The 24,892-nt window shown below is 41.3% G+C and overlaps 1 pseudogene; it reads right to left on the reverse strand.

Annotated features, from left to right (window-relative positions):
• Positions 1-19,646: 19,646 nt before the first annotated feature.
• Positions 19,647-20,177, reverse strand: LOC139013104 (ferritin light chain pseudogene; annotated as a pseudogene).
• Between the last annotated feature and the right edge of the window lie 4,715 nt (positions 20,178-24,892).

The raw sequence follows: 24,892 nt of genomic DNA on the forward strand, positions 1-24,892 counted from the left end.
GGGCTGCGGTGAGAGGGGCCGGGCAGGGGTGAGGAGGATAGGCTGAGACCCGCCCTTGAGCCTACCACAGCCTCGCGGGCCACAGTTCCTTTCAAGGTGCATGAATTCGTGCACTGGGCCCCTAGTTAGTTAATATGAAGTCTTAAACCAGTGATGTACATCTTTCTGATATTCTGTAGTTTTCAACTCCTGCTTCTAGCTTATTCAACAATAACATTATGACGTTCTTACGTTGTGACAGAAGGTATACAGCACTCTGAGGCTATATCTAAACAATTCACAATCCCTAGATTTAATGAAGTCAAATTATTGCCCAGCATATGCCAATAGTAACTGGTGAATTTTGAGGCATTATATTTTATGATTTATTTGAGGCTTTATTAAACAGATTTGGAGGGGTCACACATCTTGTTTGAAGTGCTTATAAATACTGATTTCTAATGGTCTGAATTGATGATGTGGTGATGACTATGTTCCAAACATTACTTTGTTCTTCTCAGAGTTAATCAAAATAACATCCTCCTATCTATTTTTGCATTTAACTAAGTAACCAGAATTTAGCTTTACTTTTGCAGAATATAAGCTCCAAAGAATAAGATAATGATAATCAGGACTATTCTTTATTATCCTTTAGTAATCTGCTTCAGTGCCAAGCATTGTGCAGGCCACTTGACATGTGATTCCTAATCCTTAAAACATCCTGCAAGGTAGGCATTGTTATTCCAGTTTCACAGACGAGGAAAACCAGTCCCAGAAAGGAGACTTGACTTGGCCAAGATACACCGTTAGTGCCTGGTGCCCAGAGAACTCCAACCAGGTCACACTTCAAAAGCTTCACCTTTCATCAGGCAGCATTGCCCTTCTTCACGATCTATAATCAGAGTATCAAAGAATGTCCTACATAATTGAAATTCCTTTTTATTTCATTCATTTACCAGAAGTCTCAAGATTATATGTTAAAATCCTCATCTTCTTTACAAGAAATGTGAGCTAGGCCAGAGAATCAGAAAAAAAAATTATAGTATATCAAAGAAGTATCTGATTTTCACTAAATCCTAAATCTCTAAGAAAATGGAATTAACTTAATATTTAAAATGGAACAGGAAATATATAGTGCATAATAAAACATATGCATATTCCAAACAAAGAATAGATAAGAACCTTTTTTTTTCTCTTTTGTTTGGTTTATTCAACTTATATATTTTTAAATAAGTTATCTCCAACTTCTAAACATATGGCCTTTATTCTTTGATCTTAATCCTGTTTTTCATTTATAGGAAAGTGATATTTTTATGGGCCAGTGAAGCTTACATACCATTGAATGACATTTAGATACTATGGTTATTTCCATGTGAGGAGAATTAATCTCTTCCCGGAGGGGGCTCAGTCCTTCTCTCTGATGCTGGTTCCATGGTGAATATCTGCAGTTACATTTGCTGCCTGAAAGAGCACAGCCTTCAGTGGTGTTTTAAATCTGAAATAGAGAAAAGATTTTACTAAGCTTCCATGTAACAATTTGTTGAACCACCTTTGTGGTATATTTTGTGACAGGTAATTAACAGATACAAGCTTTTATGTTTTGATGGCCAATTTTTAATAGAAATTAATCTTACTCATTGTGAAAGAATTGAATGTGATATTGAGTGAGAAAGTGAGTTAAGATTTTTGCAATTGTAAACAAAAGAAAAACACACTAGGATATGTTTGTGATAATGGAATTGTAGCTTTTATGCTGAATTAAACTTTTTAAAAAGAAGTAACTCAGGTTGATTCTTTTTAAAATATTGATTTGATTCTTATGGTTTAATGTTATTTTCAGACCTGTCTCAGAGAATCTTCTTTCTTTAGGCAGTGGCACACACGCTGATTCCATGGGCAATTTTTCTTCCTTTCCTTGCCATTCTCTTTCCCTCCTCACCTTTTTGAAGCCATATATCCACTAGCGATGGCTAAACTAGGATTGGAAATGCTTTCAGGGTTGTTGTTTTTATCTGGGCCTTTGGCAAAGGTCCATTGCAGACACTAAGTTGCTCTATGAAAAACGTTAGTTTAGTGATTGATTGGTAATTGGGAGTGGATTTGACCCCATGGACTTGTTTTCAAATTTCCATAGTGGAACCTCTGTTCCCATTGGAATTAAATAGGCACTGAGCTTGGGCCCTCTGCCACCGGGACTGCCTGGAATTGCTTTGTCTGCCTGTTTATCTTTTGGTATCATTTTATGACTGTGGTCACTGAGCTCTGTTGGAAAATGTAATCTAAGGTGATAAGACTTAAAAAAAAAAGGGGGGGAGGGGAGAGAGAAAAGAGAAAGATTTAGTTTTGTTGGTGAAAATCCCAAAGGAAACTCAAATTCAGCATGAGCTGTGTTTCCTTGTTAGTGCTCACCTTTTAGATAAATGACAGCAGTAGGATGTTAGAAGCAGAGTGGAAGGAGATGATGAAAATAGTTCTAATCATTAAAGCAAGAGACAAAAACAGCAGAATAGGTGACTGTCCTCTGTGTCCAGAGCAGGTACAGCTAATATATCTGTCCTGACACTCAGATACATCAGGCTGCACAAATTATAGGCTTTTACTGAGAATTTTGCAGCAAGATTAAGGTGTTGATATGAATGCCTTCTGGTGACAATTATCAGTTTGAAGAAACTGTATTATACCTTGCAGAAGGAGGGCACCCATCTCAGGTCACTGCACACTCAGTCTTCTAGTTATGCTTGAGCCATCCTGTGTAGCAAAATGCATTCCTGATTTAACGGCTAAAAGGGAGGCAGACACTTTTAGAAAAGAAAGTGGAGGTGTGCACAAGCTCTTAAGATGAATTCTGCATATATGCCATGGGGAAAAGTAGCTAGTCCAAAGAAACAATTCAATCAATACATCCCATTGACATGTGTCCTTTAAAACACAATTATTTATCTTCAATGATTCTTGAAGCAGGAGAATTTTCACATTGCCACGCCTCCTCCTTCCCCAAAGATGTCAAATATACTTAGCCCTCCCCTCAGTTTTAGTGATTATGTGGAATTCTTTGATGTTTAAAATTTTAATTTCTTTGTTGTGCTTATTTTGTGGCTATTAAAATTATTTTGAAGCATTTTATATCATATTTCCTAATAGTTTGACAAGGTATCTCTCCCTTATAAGGAGATCAATGATGAAAAAGGTGTTATTTAGATGGGACAAGGAAGAAGATGGAGAATGGGGGAAGCCATTGCTGGATATTCTTATCATTGGATGTACAAAAAAGAAAGGCTTTAGTGAAAAAGGAAAAATAAGAAAATAAACACCAGGTATGCTTAGAAATGGTGTTGGGTGAATGTAGCCAAGTGTGTGTGTGTGTGTGTGTGTGTGTGAGAGAGAGAGAGAGAGAGAGAGAGAGAGAGAGAGAATATGATATTGTTTGTTTAGACACACATGGTTTCAATGAGCCCAAAATTCCATTCTTCCCTTTAATAGTTTCTGTTCTTCAGATTTTCTTTTTGTCTAGTTGGTTTCTTTTTTAGTTGGTTTTTCATGAACCTTTCACTATTTGTTAGTATTTTTCTGTACATGTACAGTAATGGGAATATGTTTTTTTTTTATTTTAAATATTGAATTTAAGTTGGAACAGGGAGCATTTGCATTCAGTTCTGGCAGATGAGGCCTAAGCTACATTTCCTACATGGTCACACACATGGAACCACTAGGAGTTCACTTGCATTGGGGACCTTGGACCTTGAAGGGAAAAACCTATTTCTCGATAGTCAGTGCCTCAAAGTTTGCTCTAAAAATAATGCTCAGGGCTTGGTGGTGAGGGTAATGTGAAGTCAGTCAGCTACATGCCTTCCCTTACCACTTCTTGGCAACTAAAATATTGGAAGCATAAAACAATTCTGTTTCAATGTGGCCACAACATAGCACTACACATGGGGGAGAGGACGTGATTACACGCGTGGGCAGACCTGGCATGGTTCTGTGCATGCAGACACGCTAGAGATCACACACAGCTGCAGCTTATCAATGATCCCACCTCCCAGAAGTGATGCAGTCTCCATATGGGCAAGACCAGGTCACTGTAGCAGCCAGTTTCCAGGCCCAGCAGAACAAGCACTGGCGGCACTACCATCTGTGAGGGATGCTGTTGGAACCTTTGGAAGTTGCACAGCATCACCGTGCACAGCAGTCACAGCCCTCATTGTCAACAGGAGTTGCATGATGCAGTGGCTGAGGAGACAAGTCTTGGGGCAAAGTGGTGCCTCAGAGATGCTCGCCCTGTTGGCTTAGTGCCTGTGGGGCTTGGATGCTATGGAGTGCCTTCTGTGTCGGAAATGTCAGACACCAGACTGGGCTATGTAGCCCTTAGAAACATACTCCCGAAACAGTGGAAGCAGGGAAGGAGGAGAAGTCAGAAGTCCCCTTAGTGGTCAGGAAGGCTCATTTCTAACAAATGGGACTGTTCCTTGGGAATGCCAGGAATCACTGGTAGAATGGGGTGGTGGTGAGGGAGCTACATGTCAGCCAGGAATGGATGACGCCTAGAGCCAAGCTATATTGTGTAGGGGTTTCTTAGTATAAAATCAAATCAGTTTTCCTTTTTAAATTTATCTTTATTGTTGCAAGTATTACATATGTCCCCATTTTTCCCCATGGACCCCCCTCTAACTCTCACCTGCCCCCTGCCTCAGGCCTTCACCAAACGATGGGTTATGCATATATGCATACAAATTCGTTGGTTAATCTTTTGTTTTTACTTCTGCTTACCTCTGCTTTGCCCCTCTTATCTGTACCCCTCCTCAGACTGGTGAAATGTGAGATCAAATGAAGTGTGCAACATTGATCACCTGGCACTGCTCATATTTTGGGTGGGAATTGGCACAAAATTCCTTGCAGTTGGGCTCCAGAATCAAGAGCAAAACAACTGCTTTGAAGTTTCCAATTTCTTCATAGGACTCGTTTTCTACCTTTGATATTACATTCCAATCTAAACAAATACTGCCCCAGATAGGCAGTTAGATAGAGTTTTGGAAATACTTTGAAAACATGTTGCTTTGCAGTTTTAGTCAAATTTAAGTATGATAGAGCAGAAAAGAAAAACTCATTCATTATTTTTTTATGTCCAACAAATATCCTAATTAATACTTGATGTGAGATTTCTAGAGACCTTCAGCTACAGGCAATATTTATAATTTGATCCATATCAAGTATAAAGGCTGCTTCTTATCTTTTCCTTCAGAAGTTATAGGTTTTCTAAAATTAAAAATATTACTGAAATATCCTCCTTTACTTCAAAGAAGTTCTATAAGATAACAAAATTATTACTTAGAGAGAATAGTTAACTGCCATAAAGACATGGTAAGAATGAACTGATTATCATCTGTTTTCTGGAAGCTGTTTCTTATGGCAGAGGACAAACAAATATTAGACAGACAGTTGGACTGTTTGCATTTTTGGCTCGAGAACAAGTGCAGATGTCTCACAGGAGGCTGAGCGTGTTCACAAGCATGTTGACAGTATGATTTATTTTTATGACTTACTGACACATGTTATGGGCAGTAGAATGGGATGTCTTCTTTATTCCCCATGGCTTGTTAAGTATTTAAATGAGCAGACAGAGCCACACATCTCTTTCCTCCAGGTCCTGTGGGTCATGCTTTTTAATCTTTCTTCTTATTGAAATAGACGAGAATGAAAATGTTTGCAAATGGGGCTTTCTTCCTAATTTAGCAAGGTTCAAGAAAATGCTAACTTCTTACAAAGTATCATCTCCAAATGCTTTTTACACAGATTCATTTTCTCACTGCAGTCTTTATGGGGCCATGAGCCAGACAGTGGAAGAAGTTGAGAGATCTCCACTTTCTCTATATACAATCACATGGTGTCATTTGCCTCTCTGATCCATCCAAGCTATAAGTTGCTGACTTTCCTGTTCTGGAACTTAAGAATCAGGAAGAAAAAAAAATAAAACCACTCAGAAAAAAAAAATGTCCCCAAGTGAGTCATTGTCAATGAAAGGGACTACCTGATACAAATACCACATCAGCCTCAATTTGGTCACTTAAGAATTTTGAGATCAGAAGCAATTACATTCAATAACACCTTGCTTTTATGCGGCTACCCTTCATAGCCTTAGCTAGTAAGGCGGTCTGCACCATAATTTACACTGACATCTAATTTCTGTGGATCTGCAAGCAATCTAACAGAAGATGGAGCTACTAAGAGGAGAGGAGTCCAAACATATCACTGCAGACATAAAGATTCATTATTTTTGCCAATTTCAAAAGTGAATCTTATAAATATCTATGCTTTCCCCTCTATTTTGCATAACTCTATACTTGAATTAATTTATGTTTTAGGCGAGTTATTTCTACTTAAAACTAGATGTTAAACACTACAAAAAAAGCACCTTAGTACAGTAACTACTCTAGTTATAGATTTTTCCATCTTAGGAAATTTGCTATAGCAAGAGCCAACACTAAGACCTTTTACAAAAGTCCAGTCCCACCAAGGACATTCTGTCGGTGGTACACACTATTTGGAGTGTCTACCAGTTTGCTCCGATTTCCCCCATACAGGGCAAGGGGTTTTGAGAGATCATCCTGGGTCCTACCTCCCTGACACCCCTCCCTTCCGGGCTGTAGGCCATTGGCAATTGACTCAAATTTAAGTCTAATTAGAGTCCTTCTCCAGAGTTTTAAAAATCGACACTGAGGAGACATTTTGGTCCTTCTTTGATGGTGAGGCCCCCAGGTGAGTGGCTTGGAAACTTTATGTTACTGAATATGTGGAAGAATTAGATATGGAGTATCAACTTTGGTTCTATGGATAGTTGGGGCCAGAAAAGTTTTTGTTGTGGGGACTGTCCTGTGTATTACAGGATGTTTAACAGCCTCCTTCACACCAAACAATCAGATTCCATTAGCACTTCCCAGTTGTGGCAACCAAAAATGTTTCCTGACATGCCAAATGTCCTCTGGGGAGCAATATTACCCCACCCCTCTGCAGACATCCAGTAGACTAGAGGAAACATAGACAACACATGGAGAGAAGTAGAAAGTGGAAATAGGCAACAAATGGAGAGAAGTAGAAACTAGAAATGGCAAATAATTTCCTACATTGTCTTAAAGGTATTTAAATTCTTGTTTTTAAGTCTCGGGTGTATTTCTGCCCTTTCCACATGAAGCAGTTGGCATAGTTTTCTTTTTCCTTCATATTTACCTTCTTAAAATTTGAGTTGGGAGTTCTGCTATAGTCAAATAAAATAGTCCTGACTGATATGGCAATAGATTGTGGTAGATTAAGCTTATTTTAAAAGGCCACTTTCAATAGCAAGTGATGTACATACTAGAGATGTTCTTATCCCCCAACCCTCCCCCCACTTTTAGAAACAGAGGTTTTTAATAAACAAGTTAATTTAAGAAGGTAGCGATGGGTGAGTGAGTGGAATGGGGAACACAGAGTTTTAGTTTTGCAAATGAAAAGAGTTCTGTGGATGGATGGTGGTGATGATAGCACAATAATGTGAATGTATTTAATGCTATACAGCTGTACACTTAAAAATGGTTAAAATGGTAAAACTTATGTGTATTTTCCTATCAATTTCAAAAAAGAAATGGTTGGCATGGGGAAGATAAAACGAGAGAAAAGAAACATTGCGTCGGCCCAGGTTTGGCTTATGCATTTGTGATGAGCTTATTGGTTAGTAATTCCTCTTGGAGCAGAGACACCACCCACAGTTTACCAAACTGACAGCATTTTGCCTCTGCTTGTATGCTATTATTCCTTCAGCAGTTGCTTTTGAAGAAGATGTATTGAGGCACAGATGAAAACCTTCTGAAGAATTCTCTGTCAGTGTCTTTGTGCTTTAAAGCTGCTTCAGGTCACCTTCAGAGACCTCTAGACCTGGTACTGAAACGTAGGGTTTGGGGTGCAGACTTTTCTTCCCATAGGTTCTTGTCCTACGAAGTTTGAAGAATAAACTCGTGGACTAAAGGCTTCTTTAATAAAAAAAAATGTAGAAGTTTATTGGAAGCAGATACAAACCCCATCTGGGCAGAGGTGTCCCCAAAGGGGACCCTCTGGGGAGGGGGCCCCAAATGAAAAAGCCTGCTCTCTTTCTCTCTAATGGGAAAAATAAGAAAATCCCACCTTGTGTCCCTTTGTCTCTGGTTTATACATGCTGCAGTTCTTTGTTTAACCCTCACCCTTTCTAGTTGGACCTTTCATTAATTTAGGGCCCCTATGCTCTCCTCATTGGTTATTTTGCTACATAATATCAGTTTCAAAGGGCAGAGCCCACAGTGGTGAAGCCTCTTTCTCTCCCCTTATCTTGCAACATTCCTCTATTCTCTGTGAAAATGTGTTTCCTTCTTTCCATTATCCTGTGACTTCTTTATCCTCTGTATGTCTTCCTCCCCCCTTATCCTGTGGCCTTTTTCTATCTTTTGTACAAGTAAGATACACATTTTGGCATCTCCAAGCTGCTCAGGTCAGGGCTGCTTTTGATCTACCTTATACTTGCTTTAATTGCTCAGGCCAGAGGTACCTCTGTCTTTCACATATGCATTCCTCCCCCATGGACCCTCTTTATTCCCTAAGACTCCCTAAACCTGCCTGTCTTATCTCTAAAAATTTTTTCAGTACTACCTACTGCCTATCAGAGGGTTTCAAAGCTGTCTTGACCACGAGTGGGCTTAACCCATTCAGAACCCTACATCTTGAGTTTCACACTGCAGAGGTTGTTTGTTGTTTTTTTCTTCTCCGCAAAAATGGCTTTTCTTCTCAATCCCAGAGACTGATTAGATATAGGTAGAGGCATTTAGGGATGTGTCCTAAGAACACTGAAAAAGGGCAATTGCTCATCTGGGGCCATAGATTGTTTCTGATCATGAAGGGTAAAGGACTCTATCGGCACAGATTGACAAAGATGACCATGTCAGAGGGACAATAGGACCAAGAGGAAAAAGCATCTTGAAGGAATAATGTGCTTGAAATGAGGGAAATGTTTATTTCATTTTGAATTCTTGCTGAGGTATCTTGCTATAATCTCAGCAGATACAATCTTTACAGATAAAACATAATACAAACATATTTTTTTTGATTTGAGTAGCTGATTAGAAACTATTTGCATTTAATAGAAGTTTAACAAAAGTATCTAAAAGCTATTTGGGGTGGGGGTGGTGATATGGGGAAGGCAGATTTATTAAACTATAAAAAGTCCCTTAACTCCTTAATCATTTAGACAGATAGTCAATTTTCTCAACAGAGGCCATATTTTGCCCTTAAATTTAGAGGTGGAGTTGGTGATAAGCAGTGAGGCCATAATCCAATTTCCCTAAGAAAGTGAATGAAACCCAAAATTTTAATAAGAGCTAGAAAATGAAGACAAGAAAAACTAGCAAAAAAAAAAAAAAATACCTGTTAGATTTCCTAATCAAGTTAATCTCCCCAGTTCACAAGTAAAGAAAAAAGGCTTTGTGACAACTGAAATATTTCCCATATACTCAGCTTTAAATTATGGTTATTAAATCCTAGAAATTTGTCTTATCAGTCATATTATATGCAAGGCATGAACACAGCTAAAATGATTGCGATATTATTATAAGTATCTTTTAAACCATGAGTTCTTATAGTACAGGTATTTTCTAAGAAATATTAGGGTGCACAAAGTGTTCTGTTATCTCACTTAACAGATGAGACACAGTATTACATCTAAGGCATTATGGCAAAAATCTGTGTCACATAGCTGTTTTCATATCCACAGGCATTTCTCGTATTTATAATTTGAGGCAGCATGGTGTTTTGGTGAGATAATTGGCAGGATCTACTTCTTAGTCTTTGTCTTAATTGTAAATATTCTTCACATGTGGTTTCAAGGGAGAGGATGAATATTCTGAGGCAAAAGAGATATATTTCTGTCTGTGTAGGTTTAAATACAGTCCTGCAGAGAAGCTTGAAGAGATTGGAGGAGTTTACACCTTTGCTGGACAGTGGACACCTTTCAGAATCTAGGACAATTATAAAATTGATCATCCAAATCTGAACACTTTGAGAGGGTACATGGAGCCCAATGAATAATTATTCTGAGAGAAGAGGCATAAGCAAGGATTATCCCAGGCAAACCGGGAGGGATAGCCATTTTGAAAATTTGATGAAAAGAATGTACCCACTTCTCAGAAAAAAAAAAAAAAAATATGTGATGTATGCACATTGCAAGTTTTCCATGCATCACTTTGCAGAGTTCACATCTTTTTAAGAACCCAGATGCATTTGTTCCACATTTACTTGTTGCTTGTCTACTTTGTCCCGTGCACTCTTTTTAGATACTGGAGATACAACACAAAACTAAAAATTTCTATGCTTCTGGGATTGATATTCTGTTGGGGAATTCTGAGAACATGGGAGGGAGAATTCTAAAGATGATCCCCAGAATTCCCATCACCTGGTTATTCAAGCAAACGCTACTCTAAATATTGCTGTGATGGGATTTTGCTAATGTAATTAAGGGTAAGGGTCTTCAAATAGGGGCAGTACCCTGGATTATCCAGATGGGCCCAGCCCAATCACTTGAATCTTCAAAAGCAGAACATTTTCTTCAGCGGGACTCAAAGAGATGTGGCAGAAGAAGACAGCAGGAGTGATGAGCTGAAGGGGTAGTTAAAGAGATTTAAAGCCTGAGGAGGACTATAGATCTTCAGTGATGGTTTTGAATGTAAAGTGAGGGGGTCATGAGCCAAGGAATGCAGGCAGCCCTTAGAAACTGAGAAAGGCTGCCCACTGACTGTCCCCCACCAAAATGGGGGTTTTTCATTTCTGCACCCACTTAGAACTGAATTCTGCCAACAACTTGAATTAATTTGAAACTGAAGTCTTCCTAGAATCTTATACTAGGAGCTGAGCCCGCCAGGATCTTGATTTCAGCCACGTGAAACCTACAGCAAAGAAGCTGGCCAAGCCCACTGGACTGATCAACAGAACCGTGAGATGATAAATTTATGTTGTTTTAAGCTAAGTTTGTGGTGATTTGTCACAATGGCAATAGAAAACTAGCACCAAAAAAAATTAGCAAAATACTTACTAGTGGGTTATGAATGTAAGGAGTAAAAAATAAGAGAGGAAGATATTAAATTGGGGAATAAATTGAATTTTATGTGGGATTTTCAGCGAGGGCCTCATTGACAAAGATGACTTTAAAAAAAAGACCTGAAAGTTATGAGGGAGTGAGTCATAAAGGGGAATGTGGGGGCGGGGCTGGGAGAGGGGGTGGGGGGAAGGGCTGAGGAGGAGAGCCTTCCTTACAGAGGGAACAGTAAGAGCAAGTGCCCTGAGGTGGGAGCAGGTTTGATTGTGTGAAGAGTAGCAGTGAGGCCAGTACAGCTGGGGCAGAGTGAACTCAGGAAAGTGTAGGAGCTGAAGTAAAAAGAAAAGGGGCCATTTTCTGAAAGCTTGGAGGCCATAGCAAAGACTTCAGTGCATTCTCATTCTCTCTGAGTGCCTGGCGGCGGCATGAGAAGGTTTTGAGTCAGGGAGGGAGTGCGTGGGCTGGGTCATTCCGGCATGGGTTAAGATTAGTCTACAGGGAGGCAAGAATAGAACTCGGAATATCAGCTAAAACATTACTGCAAAAATCCAAGAAAGTGATGCTGTTGGCTAGGACTTAGTTCTGGGTAGCAGAAGTGGTGAGAAACGGTCATGTTTGAATTTCAGGCTGACCACTGGTGGAGGAAAAGGAGTACCTTTCACAACTCGTACAACAGAAATCGAGATTGATAGAATGTGGTGATCAAAAAGGGAAATGTTCCAATATTTTGAACGTCTCAAAATTATTTTATAATACATTTATGGTGGATTAATTTGGTGGATTTAATTGTGCGCTCATGTGCCCACCGTCTTCCTCCCCCGACGCAGTGCGTGTGATTCTGGGAGGCCCACATTGTGACTTGTTTCCCTGGCAACTGGCCGCAGGCGCTGAAGCACAAAGGCCTGCTAGGTCACTGCGAGGTCCTTCAGGGGTGACTGAGGCTGTACCCCGCAGACCCGGAGCTGCCCAGTGGAAAGTCTCCTGGTGTTCCCCAAAGAAGACAGAAAACCTGCGGATAGAGTGAGTAAACAAAGGGTAGACGTTACCAAAGCCCACAAAGCTCAGACCAAGTTTTAAGAAGTTTGAAGGCTTAAGGGCTGGAACACAGGAATTTGGTGTTAATGTAAACTAGTGTCGCACTTACTGACCTGGAAAGGTGGTCACAGGCACGATTTGGTAAGTAGACTATGTAAAACATTACCGCCCAGTACGTGGCGGCAGTTCGCGGTGTCTGTAGGGGGCAAAGCGGGGGTTTAGGTCAGCTGTGAGGACGGGCTTATTTGCAACAAAGATGATTAAATAATGGGAGGAGTGTCCAGGGATTTGGGGAGGCATTTTTATTCCTGCACCGAAGGACAAAATTCTGGCTTGATAGTGCGGATCTCTCCACAAGATGGCAATCATGGGTTGACTCCAAATTTTGTTTTCTCTTGATAAAAATATCTATAAAGTTTATACTTCGGCAGGAAAAAGTAAGAACCGTGACTTATGTTTCACTGTCATATTTTGTATTATATTATCTATGGATGAGTTATATTTCCCCAAACCTCCATCTCCACTTACAGGGTTTTTAAACGTATCTTGTAAGGCGGAGGGAGGCGTGTTGTAATACTGGGGTGGCAAGTGTCTCCTCCCTGCCTTCACACCCCAACACTAGAACACTGTTCTTATGGACAGCCTGAAAAACCGGAACAAGTGTCATGCGTCTTAGAAATCTAATAGGAGGCACTGCCTAAAGCTTGGTCTATCGAAAAAAAGGCGGTTAGAAATCTGGATGTTTTCTCAAACATTAAGAAATTATGATTTTAGGTCAAAGAATGTGGAAATAATATGCTTTACAAAATGATTAAAAAAAATTATTGTTCCTGTAAGAATCTTTCACCTTTGAAATGGGATGCTTTTGATTTAAAATTCAGAGAAATACATGTTTATTTTTTAAAGAAGTTAATTACGTTTCCTCTTATTTATGGGTTGCAAATCTCACGTACTTAGTGGTACTTGTTGCAACTTTATCTGTAATAACTTTATTATTTATTCTGTACCTCTATTTTGTCTGTGGCAACACACACAAACACACATACACGTACACATACACACAACCCCACAAAAATCATGTCTATTACTGGTATAGTCTATCAGTTCAGAATTTTCTTTCCCCTCCTTCATGGTATTAGTTCTGGAGTATAAAAGCTGCATCAAGGAGGGGTCTGGTTCCTGGCATTTGTATCATTTGTATCTGTTGTATCGCTAACTTGGACATTGATATATTTGGGCCTGGGGTATGGCTGGTCCTCCATGTTGGCATCCACTGAGAAGTCATAGTTCTCGATTTTTTTTTTTAATCTTCCTCCTATGGCACTCCCTCTTTACAACCACAAGACCCAGATCTTTGTAAGCCTCTCTCACTCAGCTAACTTCCATGATATTTCATTGGTGTGAAAATTCAGATTCTCTTCCATGCTCCTGGGAGACCTTGGGGTTGCTGGTCTGGTTGGATGTGCTCTGACTGACCACAGCTCCCTGCAGGGCTAGTCTGGCACTATTTCCCAGCCTGCATAGTTGGGGTGCTGTATGTATTGCAGCTGACAGGCATTTGGATCCTGCCTTTATAACCTCACCTGGAGACTGGGGAGTTTTGATCTCAGGAATATAGGTCTTTGTGATGCTTTTTCTTTCCCCTCCATTTCTCTCTTTACCTGACCAGCAACATAGCCCTGCTAGACATCTGTACATTCAGCTATTGGCTTGTTAGTTATGAAATCCAGAAGACAGGGTGTGCATGCGTGTGTGTATATGTGTGTGTTTGGGGCGGGGGGAGAGTCCTGTTAAACTGGTTTGCCTTTAATGTATCTGAAAAATGGTGATTCAGGGCCAATACAGGACACATGTTACTGAGTGCAGCTAAGAGCCCTTCAGTTGCTAGCTGTGTGAGCTTAGACACAGCTCACATATACATAATATCAATCTGTGGCTGTATGACATGCTTTTTTTTCCTGTTTAAAGTTAACAAAAAACCTTTCAAAGCAGTTTATACAGAGAAACTCTGTGGTTTGAAAGAATACTGTAAAATTTGCTCAGTTTTAATGGCCTGAATACAAAACTTGTGTGTATAAGTGAATACGGCTTTCCCATATTATTCTCCATCTATAATTATTTTCATAAATTATGTTGAAACATACTTTTCAACACATCTGGGCATGTAATTAAATTCTACTTTAATAAGATTGTAAAAAGGATAAATATGGATAAATTAGGCAGGATGTGGCGACAAATGTTATCAAAAATACTGAATAAAATTGTTACAGATGGCACTATACATGTTGTGAGAGTTCTCAATGTAAATATTTAAGATTACATGAATTTCACATGGCTAATAATACTCTAGAAGAGTTAAAATTATATGTTTCAAATAGCACTTTTGTGGGTAACTACCCAGAGTTCTGTTTTACACAGTCTTCAGTACAAAACTCTTTCTTTAGGTTTAAACTAACAACTGGAATCTCATGAAATATGCCGAAGGGGGATTTCACGTGAGCTTGGCAATATGCTGGTTTCACTGCAGTTTCCTCCCCGCTGTGCTCATGCATCCAACGTGCACTTGCTCTGTGTGCGTGAAATGGCGCTGCAGCCCAGAGCGGGAGAGGCACCTGCCAGCGTGACACAAGTGGCGGCTCAACAGGCTTTCATTGCAACGTTTATAAAGTTTTAGAAAGGCCACTGCCAGCTCAGAAGATAATTATAATAAGTGAGTTTTGTCTGGAAGCCAAGGACAGAAAAGCTATCTGGCATTGAGATAAAAGACAGCGACTTTATTGTTTTACCAGCCCTTGTATTTGCAGTTGGAGTCTGGCAGCAGTAGGGGATGGAAATCATGCCTTTGTGAACCCAGAACAAAGCAATTACATTTTTAGAAGAAACCATTTAGAGGACAACCAATTTCACTGCAAGCATCCCGGAATCCAACAGCTTAACATGGCTCTGCTTGGAATGACGTCTTTAAAGTTGTGTCTCTGCTGCTGTGTGACTCCCAGTGTTTACTATCATTTGGTGGCAGGAACCATATGACTTAGTGCCTACTGTGTGCGGTCCCCTGTGGTGGGCTGCTGCCACCACAGCCCTGTGGCTGCACTGTGGTGGGAAGCAGGCCTTGAAGTAGGTTCCTCTGGGTGGGGGTGGAAGCACAAGGAAGAAATTTCTTCACAGCAGCTGGGTAGACAAATGGCTAAGCTCATTGCCTGACTCTTACTGTCCAGTGTATCACTTTTGAAAAAAGATTCATCATTCTTTTAGCAAAAGAAAAATTTTAAATTTTACTAGCAAATGAGATTTTCGCTGCTGAGCTTGTCTCAAAAATGGCATACAAGTAGCCCTGAGTAAATTCTTATGGCTTAATTAAAGCTGACGTAATATGCAATTTCAGTGCATTGTCAACCTCCGTATGATTGTTGCTTTGTTCTAACTGGCAGTGCAAATTGCTTATGAGGTTACAGGAATAACATGTGATGAAGAAATTCATGTAACAGCAGCTTTTTTATTGATTTGGATACAAGTATTGTTTTTTGGTTTTGGCTAAGTATAAAACCACATTTTTAAAGGCAGTGGGAATCATTCAGATATCACTGCAGCTAAGAACAGTCATTGGGTTTTTGTGTGTCTGAAAAGTTGGCTGTTGCTTTAATTTATATAAATTAAAATTTTTCCACATAGATTTGTTTTATGATCTTGGGTCCTCAGTCTTAAAGTAATTTTATTGGTTTCAGAATTTAATAAAATTTACAATTAAAAAATAAACCTAAAAATATATTGTTAGCTGTATCTTTTGGATAGCTCATTTTATGACCAAAAAATCCAAATGTCAGACAGTGAAATCTCTTCATCGGTGACCGTTGATGGGTTACTCTTGCCCTAGTGCCTATTTAGAAGCAAATTGCTTGTCTGCTTCTAATGTGGATGCTGCTTGCTCAATGGTTAGACCATACTTTGACATGTTGGTTCTCATGTTTGTGAGCAGGTTTGATTTTTGGAATATACTTTAGCCTATTTCATGCCTCGTAGATGAATTGAGAATGTCTAAGGATTATATTTCCATTAATCAGTTCAGGAAAACTGTGGTAACCTGAGGAAATTATATGACTCACTTTATAAAAACTTTCTCTTGACATTTTACATTAGCATAACAGGGAGTGAAGTAAATGGAATCCTAACAGTGTGCTTTTCTGGTGTTGGTAAGGGCTCTGGAACCAAACAGTACTCTTCACAAATATTTAACTCTTACATGGGAGGACACTTTTAATAAAACATTTAGAGAAAAGCTTTTTGTTTTTTAAAAGGAAGATATAAGCTCTCATATTGAGTAATAACGTTTGCTTTGAGAGCAGATTTAGGCAGCAAGAAAGACTCAGACGAGGTAGGGAAGGACTAAGGAAGAGAGAAGAAATAAATGGCTGGGGTGCAAAGAGCACTTAACGTCTGAAGCTATATCTGACAAGAAATGGGCTCTAACTCCCAGAGAGGCTGTACAGCAAAGCAAAAGTTGTTTGGAACTCGGTTTTGAATGAAACAATATTATATGTGATCAGAGATGACGTCTCCAAAGAGAGATTTCCACTTGGCCCTGAAGGAAGGAAAGTTCATCTCAGGCAGAGAGAACAGCCTGTGCAAAGGGTGGAAGCAGGAAACATCTTAATGTTCCCAAGAGCTGAAAGGAGCTCACTGTGGGTGGGGAGGCAGGTGCTCGGTCATAGAAGAGCTTTGGATTTTATTCTGTGTTCAGTGGGAGGTCATTGATTGGATGTAAGCAGGGGAACACTGGTCTAAATGTGTTTTGATAGGTGATTCTTATCTGAGAGAGGTAAAAGTTAAGGGATCTATTTTAGATACAGAAATTTTGCATTATTTAGGCTCTTGTATTTGTGATCTGAATATGGGGATCTGGGTATTACTAATATGAAGATGGAATTTAATGCCTTGAGAATGGATGAGGTTATTTAGTGTGTGAGGATAAGGAGAAGCGAAGAGGAGCCAGGGCCACAACCGAGAGGAGCAAGAACAAGAGCCTGGGAACTAGAGTTCAAGTTAAAATAAATTAGGAGAATGTGGTCACAGAATCCAAGAGAGCAGAGATTTTCAAGAAAAAACAAGTCTAGTTGAATCCAGTTGTGAGAGGTCAAATGATAGGGAGGTATCTCCACTTAATTCAACAGTATGGAGGCCATAAGCACCTTACACAGAGCAGTTTCAGTGACATGGGGAGGTGGTAGCCAGGTGGGAGTGAGTTGAAAAAAATATTCTGAAGTGAAAATATAGTTTTTAAAGAACTATAGTTAGAAAAGAAAGCAGAAAAGGGATGTTGTTAGCTGGGGGAGGTTTGAAGTAAAAATAAATTTTGCTTTTTTAAAAAAATATATTTTTATTGATTTCAGAGAGGAAGGCAGAGGGAGAGAGATAGAAACATCAGTGATGAGAGAGAATCATTGGTCAGCTGCCTCCTGCATGCTCCCTACTGGGGATTTAGCCCACAACCTGGACATGTGTCTTTGACTGGAATCGAATCCGGGATCCTTCAGACTGCAGGCCCGATGCTCTATCCACTGAACCAAACCAGCTGGGGCTCTTTTATTTATTTTTGTAGTACAGAAGGTATAATAACAAATTTGTATGCTATTATGAATGATCAAATGGAGAGGTAGCATTTTATGATAGGAGAAAGAGGTGATACTAAGCAAGTTGAGAATCTGAGTATATCACACAGGTGCTTCTGTTTCAGTAGAGTCCACTCCTGCAGGGTCAGGCAGAAAAATATTTTCTAGCTGGGCGTTAGGGACCTCACAGAATCCCCAGGAGGGATGAAGTCAGGCTTGGAGATGGTCCCTCCACACTGAGGAGCTTCTATATCAGCCGTGGGCAAACTACGGCCCGCGGGCCGGATCCGGCCTGTTTGAAATGAATAAAACTAAAAAAAAAAAAAGACCGTACCCTTTTATGTAATGATGTTTGCTTTGAATTTATATTAGTTCACACAAACACTCCATCTATGCTTTTGTTCAGGCCCTCCGGTCCAGTTTAAGAACCCATTGTGGCCCTCGAGTCAAAAAGTTTGCCCACCCCTGTTCTATAGTAAAGGCCCCTCTTTTGGATATTGGGGCTGGGCCTGCATAATGAGGTTGGGCTCAACAAGCTGGAATTACTACCTGTGATGCCTTGAAAGCAAGATAGATGCCTCTGCTGTCATCCTCAACAAAATGAAACAGGCAGAGTCCTGCTTCCTACCTGCTAACTTCCATATGGAAGTGAACCTTTTTGGTTAATGTGGAGGCAACAGACCGTCCATGCCTGACAAACCTGGGGTGGCACCATTAGCACATGCCTTCTTTGACCTTGCCTGTAACTACATACTCCTCTTTGAAATGCTCTGGCAACCACACAAGCATAGCATGGTCCTTTGCCAGTGGAGCAGGCATTTCTTTTCGAGACAAGCATTGTAAGAGAAGACAGGACTCATATAGCAAAAACCACTGGTACCTCTCAGCTGCAAGTACCTTAGTAGGATGTCACGTGTTCTTTAGATTGTGTGAACTTTTGGGGAGGATTTTTGTCACTGATAGACCAAAGGGGAAAAGATGCTTATGTTACTTGTTTAGTATAGTTTGCAGATTATTCATTCATAAGAGTGAATGAGGTACAATTAAAGGACTAAAATAATTAGTTTTTATATGTGGGTATTCTCATTGGAATATCCATTTAATGTTGTCTAAGTCATTTCTTTAATTCTTTAAAGAGCTTTAATTTTTTCTTAGTGTTGCACTCTAACAATCTTTTAATATTTTATAATGTGTAATAGTCCCCCATATAATAAAATTAAATTATGTATGTATTGACATGCTTTTTTGAAAAGTCTTTGTTATTTATTAGAAGAAGTTAAATGGAAAACTTAAATTATTTTAAAATATGTATAAAAGTTTAATACTATAACTATTTATAGATAACTAGAGGCCTGGTGCACAAAAATTTGTGCACTCAGGGGTTCCTCAGCCTGGCCTGTGCCCTCTTGCAGACCAAGAGCTTTTGGGGGATGTCTGACTGATGGCTTAGGCCCACTGGGGAGCCTTTCACTGTGGGAGGCAACCCATGGGCTGATGGGGGATGGCGCCAGCCCCGCCCCCCCCTGACGGGTTGTTCCACCATTTAGTTGATTTGCATATTAGGCTTTTATTAAATAAGATGTTGAATATAATGGAGACCTGTTTTATATCATGAATTATGGTATTAAACAAATCAGTGTAACTTTTATAGGTTTGTCTATATCAAAAGGTCATTCTGAATATTAAGATTAATTTTCTATGGCATACTTTGATAATCTATATAATATTTTTGTGACATTTAATGTGAAGTATTAAAAATGGAGCCCCTTTCTTTACTTTTTTTTCTACAAAAAGCTTTATTGTTTCATTTGGTCCAATGCATGGGAGAGGGCTCCAGGATGGTTTAAAAGAATGGCTAGTAGTTTCAGGAAGAGGCTCAGGTAAAAGCCAGAGATGCCAGGGGGATGCAGAGGGGCCTCTGAAAGGCCTCTGGGCTCCAAAGGCTCCTAGTTGTGCTTGAGAGTGAGCCTTTCGAAAAGATACTCGCCCAGCCCAGTCTGGGGGGCGGCCAGCCTGTGGATGTTAGTCAGGTGGTCGCCCAATTTCTTGATCAGTTTCACCTCCTCATCCAGGAAGTGGTTCTCCAGGAAGTCGCAGAGATGAGGGTCTGCACGGATAGAACCCAGGACATACAGCTCCAAAAGGGCCTGGTTCAGGTTCTTCTCCAAGGCCAGGATGGCTTCCATGGCATCCTGAGATTTGTCCCAGTCATTTTGGGAAGGTTTCTGCACGTCCTGGAAGAGAATGCGGCCACCTCGCTTGTTTTGCAACTTTAAGAGATGCTCAGCGCCCTTGCGCTTCTTCTCTGCTAACTCACAGAAGTGGCACACCCTCCAGAGCCACATTCTCGAGGTCAAAATAGTAGCCCAGAGAGAGGTAGGTATAGGAGGCCCACAGATGCAGGTTGGCCAGGCGATTGACAGATTGACTGCAGCCTCCACTTCGGTGGAATAATTCCGACGAATTTGGGAGCTCATGGTTGTTTAGCAATAAGGAGTTAAGGTAGAAAAAAAAACCGGTGTGTTGGCTGGTCCCAGAGGTGGTTATGAAGGTGGCCACTGGATGAGATGCAGGAGAGTGGTCGGAGGCTGCAAGAAGGGGCATCCCCAGGTCTGTTCTGTCCAAACACTGTTGAAGCAAGAGACAGATCTGGGACCACCGAGGGCACTGCCTGGAGCCCCTTTCTATATCAGGGAATTTGGAGTGATTTTCCATTTCAAAGAAATATCATGGCTGCATGTTTTGCCATGGCTAGTGGAAGAGAGGTTGTTGGAAAAATCCCTCTTCTTCCAACAAGCACAGAAAGTACTAGGCAGAAATTGGTGCCTTCAGCAGAAAACACACAGTTGCAAAATGAGTACTCTGAACAGTGGGAGTACGGATTAAAGCTAGGGATATAAGCTGTTGGTGGATAGCTAGCAAACCAGGCAGCCAAAATATATCAGAGCATATTGATGTTTCCATCGATCTCAGATTATTTCTGTATCTATAATAAAAAAAAGCGTAATATGCACATCGACTGAACAGCAGAATGACCATCCGGATGACCTTCCGGATGGCCATGCTATGACACGCACTGGCACCAGGTCAGCCAAGGTGGGTGCATTGCAATTGGTCAGGGGTCTGGGAGCCCCACCATCACCCCGCGATTGCTCCACAGAGGAAGGCCCAGGCTACCCTCTGCCCAGCAATCAATTGCGGAGCTGCAGTCAGGTGGGTAGGGCCTCCCTCTGCGTGGCGATCAATCTCAGAGCCCCAGCAGGGTGGGCAGGGTCTCCCTGTGGACGGCGATCAACTGCGGAGCCCTGGCTGGGTGGGCATGGCCTCCCTGTGCATGCGATCGATCGTGGAGCCCCATGATCAATCACCTCAAAGAGAGAGGCCCAGGCTACCCGAGTGGTGGTGCTGCGGCGGGTGGGTAGGGCCTCCCTCTGCGTGGCGATCAATCAATCTCAGAGCCCCAGCAGGGTGGGCAGGGTCTCCCTGTGCACGCGATCGATCGTGGAGCCCCATGATCAATCACCTCAAAGAGAGAGGCCCAGGCTACCCGAGTGGTGGTGCTGCGGCGGGTGGGTAGGGCCTCCCTCTGTGGGGCGATCGATCTGGGGCCCCCGTGATCGATCACCCCACAGAGGGAAGCCCAGGCCATCCAGGTGATCACACTGCATGCCTGTCATCTTCAGAGGGAGGTGACCGGTGGTGGGGAAGCAGGGGCAGCACTGCACAGATGACAAGCAGTGGCCGGGATGGGGCCAGTTGTTGGCAGCCAGGGGAAGGAAAGGCCCAATAGGCCCTGATCGCCAGCCATGCCTAGGCAACCTACCCGAGGGGTCCCGGATTGCGAGAGGGCACAGGCAGGGCTGAGGGACACCCTCCCACTCCCATTCACAAATTTCGTGCACCGGCCTCTAGTTTAAAATAGGTGTAAATATTTGCACATACAAAATTATTGATTTTGTACAATTAGAAATAAGGGTAATTAACGGTACCTCCGCTATGCTTCCCATTGGCTAATCAGTGAGATATGCAAATTAACTGCCAACAAAGATGGCGGTCGGCAGCCACGTAGCTGAAGCGGGCAGGAGGCTTGCTTGCTCCAGTGATGGAGGAAGCCAAGGTTCCCCGCCTGCTGCGGACTGCTCTGAGCTCCGAAAGCAACAGCTCCAAAAGCAACAAAGTTTCAATTATAGAAGCTAAACAAACCCCAGATACCTACTTTTAGCCAGCCGCGTCCTCAGAGATGGGAGTGCCAGTGACGGCAACAGAGTTTCAATTATAGAAGGTAAATAAATCCCAGAATAAAAAAGAAAAAGAGGAGAGGCTGGGAGCTTCAGTCGCAGGCCAGACTGAAAACGGCCCTCAGCCCCTCACCCAGACTGGCCAGGCACCCCAGTGGGGACCTCCACCCTGAAGGGGGTGTGACCAACTGCAAACAGCCATCATCCCCTCATCCAAGCTGGCCAGGCACCCAAGCGGGACCCCCACCCTGATCCAGGACACCCTTCAGGGCAAACCAGCCGGCCCCACCCATGCACCAGGCCTCTATCCTATATAGTAAAAGGGTAATATGCAAACTGACCCTAACAGCAGAAAGACTGGGAATGTCTGGTCACTATGACACACACTGACCACCAGGGGGCAGACGCTCAATGCAGGAGCTGCCCTCTGGTGGTCAGTGAGCTCCCACATGGGGGAGCTCTGCTCAGCCACAAGCCAGGCTGACAGCTGCCAGTACAGCAGTGATGGTGGGAGCCTCTCCTGCCTCCTCAGCAGCGCTAAAGATGTCTGACTGCAGCTTAGGTCTGCTCCCCGCTGGCAAGTGGACATCCCCTGAGGGCTGCTGGGCTGCCAGAGGGATGTCTGATTGCCAGCTTAGGCCCAATCCCCCAGGGAGTGGGCCTAAGCCAGCAGGTGGTCATCCCCTGAGGGGTCCCAGAGTGCGAGAGGGCACAGACCGGGCTGAGGGACCCTACCCCCCCCCCCCCCCCACTGAGTGCACAAATTTTTGTGCACCAGGCCTCTAGTATAATATAATAGTAATAGTCAGCTGCTTGATTTAAATATGCTCACCAATTCTTAAAATGATTCTGTGAGGTGTTCGTGATTCCAGGTGAGGAAATTCAGGTGGACAGAGGCCAAGTTACTTCTCCAGTTACCTTATTTGTTTATCTTCAATGCCCATTTTCTTTCCACTCTACCTATATGCCTTTGAATGTGAAAGATTATTAATCAAAATGTTTTAGGGGGAAAATGTATTATGGGCTATACAAATTCTGGAGCATTGCAGTTAGACATTATCATCCTTCTTTGAATTAAGGCTGTTACATACCAGAGAAAATAACCAACAGATGATTAGTTTTTCTCTCGAAACATCTAACATACTTAATTGTTCTCTTTAAACAGCTGACATACTTAACTTTTTGAGTTATTTGCTTTCTAGTGAAAACATTTTATTTTTAAATATACGTTCACCTTACCATCTTTGGCAATACAGCCTTTCTTCTTGGGTCTCTAGCTGTAGATCCTGGTGGGAGCAAGGAATCCATTTGATCTCTTGAGCCTGTACACAGATCCATGGTGCTGTGAACAAAGATTAAAGCATGCAATAAATCATTGGTTCTCAACCTTCCTAATGCTGCGACCCTTTAAAACAGTTCCTCATGTTGTGGTGACCCCCAACCATAAAATTATTTTCGTTGCTACTTCATAACTGTAATTTTGCTACTGTTATGAATCATAATGTAAATATCTGATATGCAGGATGTATTTTCATTGTTATAAATTGAACATAATTAAAACATAGTGATTAATAACAAAAACAATATGTAATTATATATTCAGTATGTGTTTTCTGATGGTCTTAGGCGACCCCTGTGAAAGGGCCGTTCGACCCCCAAAGGGGTTGCAACCCACAGGTTGAGAACTGCTGCAATAAATGGTGTTAGGTGACAGCTTTCTACAAATCAAGGTAATCTAGCTGTCGCTCTTTGCTTGAAGAGTTCAATGAAATGCATTGGCTTAAGTTTTGCTTTTAGTGTATTTAAAAGTCTAAATACACTAAAACAGTTACTTAAATCTTTTTTTCATATTTTTACCGCATCTGAGTGTCCTAAAAATGTGTTCTGTTGCTGTTGCATTTTACCACACTTTGACTGTCATTCTGCTTGCTTCACGTTATGTTTATTGCTGTTTATTCAAATTATAATTTTAAATGAGTTTTTAGAAATTTTTTTATTGATTGCAGAGAGAAAGGGAGAGGGGGAGAGAGAGAGAGAGAAACATCAATGATGAGAGAGAATCTTTGATCGGCTGCCTGCACGCCCCCCACTGGGGATCGAGCCCACAACCTGGGCATGTGCCCTTGGCCGGAATCAAACCTGGGACCCTTCAGTCTGCAGGCCGACGCTCTAACCACCGAGCCAAACCAGCTAGGGCCAGTTTATATTTTTAAACTGAAGCACAAAACACTGATAATGTGAAGACGTTAAGAAAAGGATTATTTTTTTCCACTGACTTTCTGACATTGTTGAAAAAAATTCTCATTCTGTATATCTTTCATTTTTGAACATGCAGAGAAATTAATGAAGATGACCTTTTAGCACAAAATTATGAAATATATTAAGAGTTTAATCAATGATTGTGCACTGTCAGCTTAGACTTGATGAGAGTACTTGGCTTACTTCATTTTTCAGGGAGAGTAAATAGGGCTCCATAATAAAACATTGATTTCAGCGGGACACTTATTAGCCACCAATGACAAAATTACAAGTCTCTTGACCACATATTTCTTTATCTTTTTTGTAATTAGATGAGAAGGGTGGAAACGTAACTATTACCATTTTCCAGGCCTATTATTCATCTTTAGAAATTTCATTAAAGACTTTGCTATTATATTTTATGAAGTAAAGTTCTTATGGAGCAGTGTAAAATGGGCAGTGAAAGGGAATTATGTGGAAAAGGGCATAGACAATCTATTTTTTAATTCTATCAAATTTACAAGATGTTTCACTACTCCACCTAGACATACTTTCCACATTTTGACTTATGTTCACAAAGTAATCATGGTAGCTGCAGTGTCATTGGCCAGTCCTAGCTGATGAAATGGCAGATCTTCTCTGGAACAGTGTAAATTCTAGCTGCTGCATTGGAAATAGAGAAATGAAAAAAGGCAGTGGTACGCTAGAGGGGCAGG

Source organism: Myotis yumanensis, unplaced genomic scaffold (assembly GCF_028538775.1).
Source record: "Myotis yumanensis isolate MYYU_CA2020_CCGP unplaced genomic scaffold, mMyoYum1.0.hap1 SCAF_6, whole genome shotgun sequence".
In the NCBI taxonomy this organism is placed as follows: Eukaryota; Metazoa; Chordata; class Mammalia; order Chiroptera; family Vespertilionidae; genus Myotis; species Myotis yumanensis.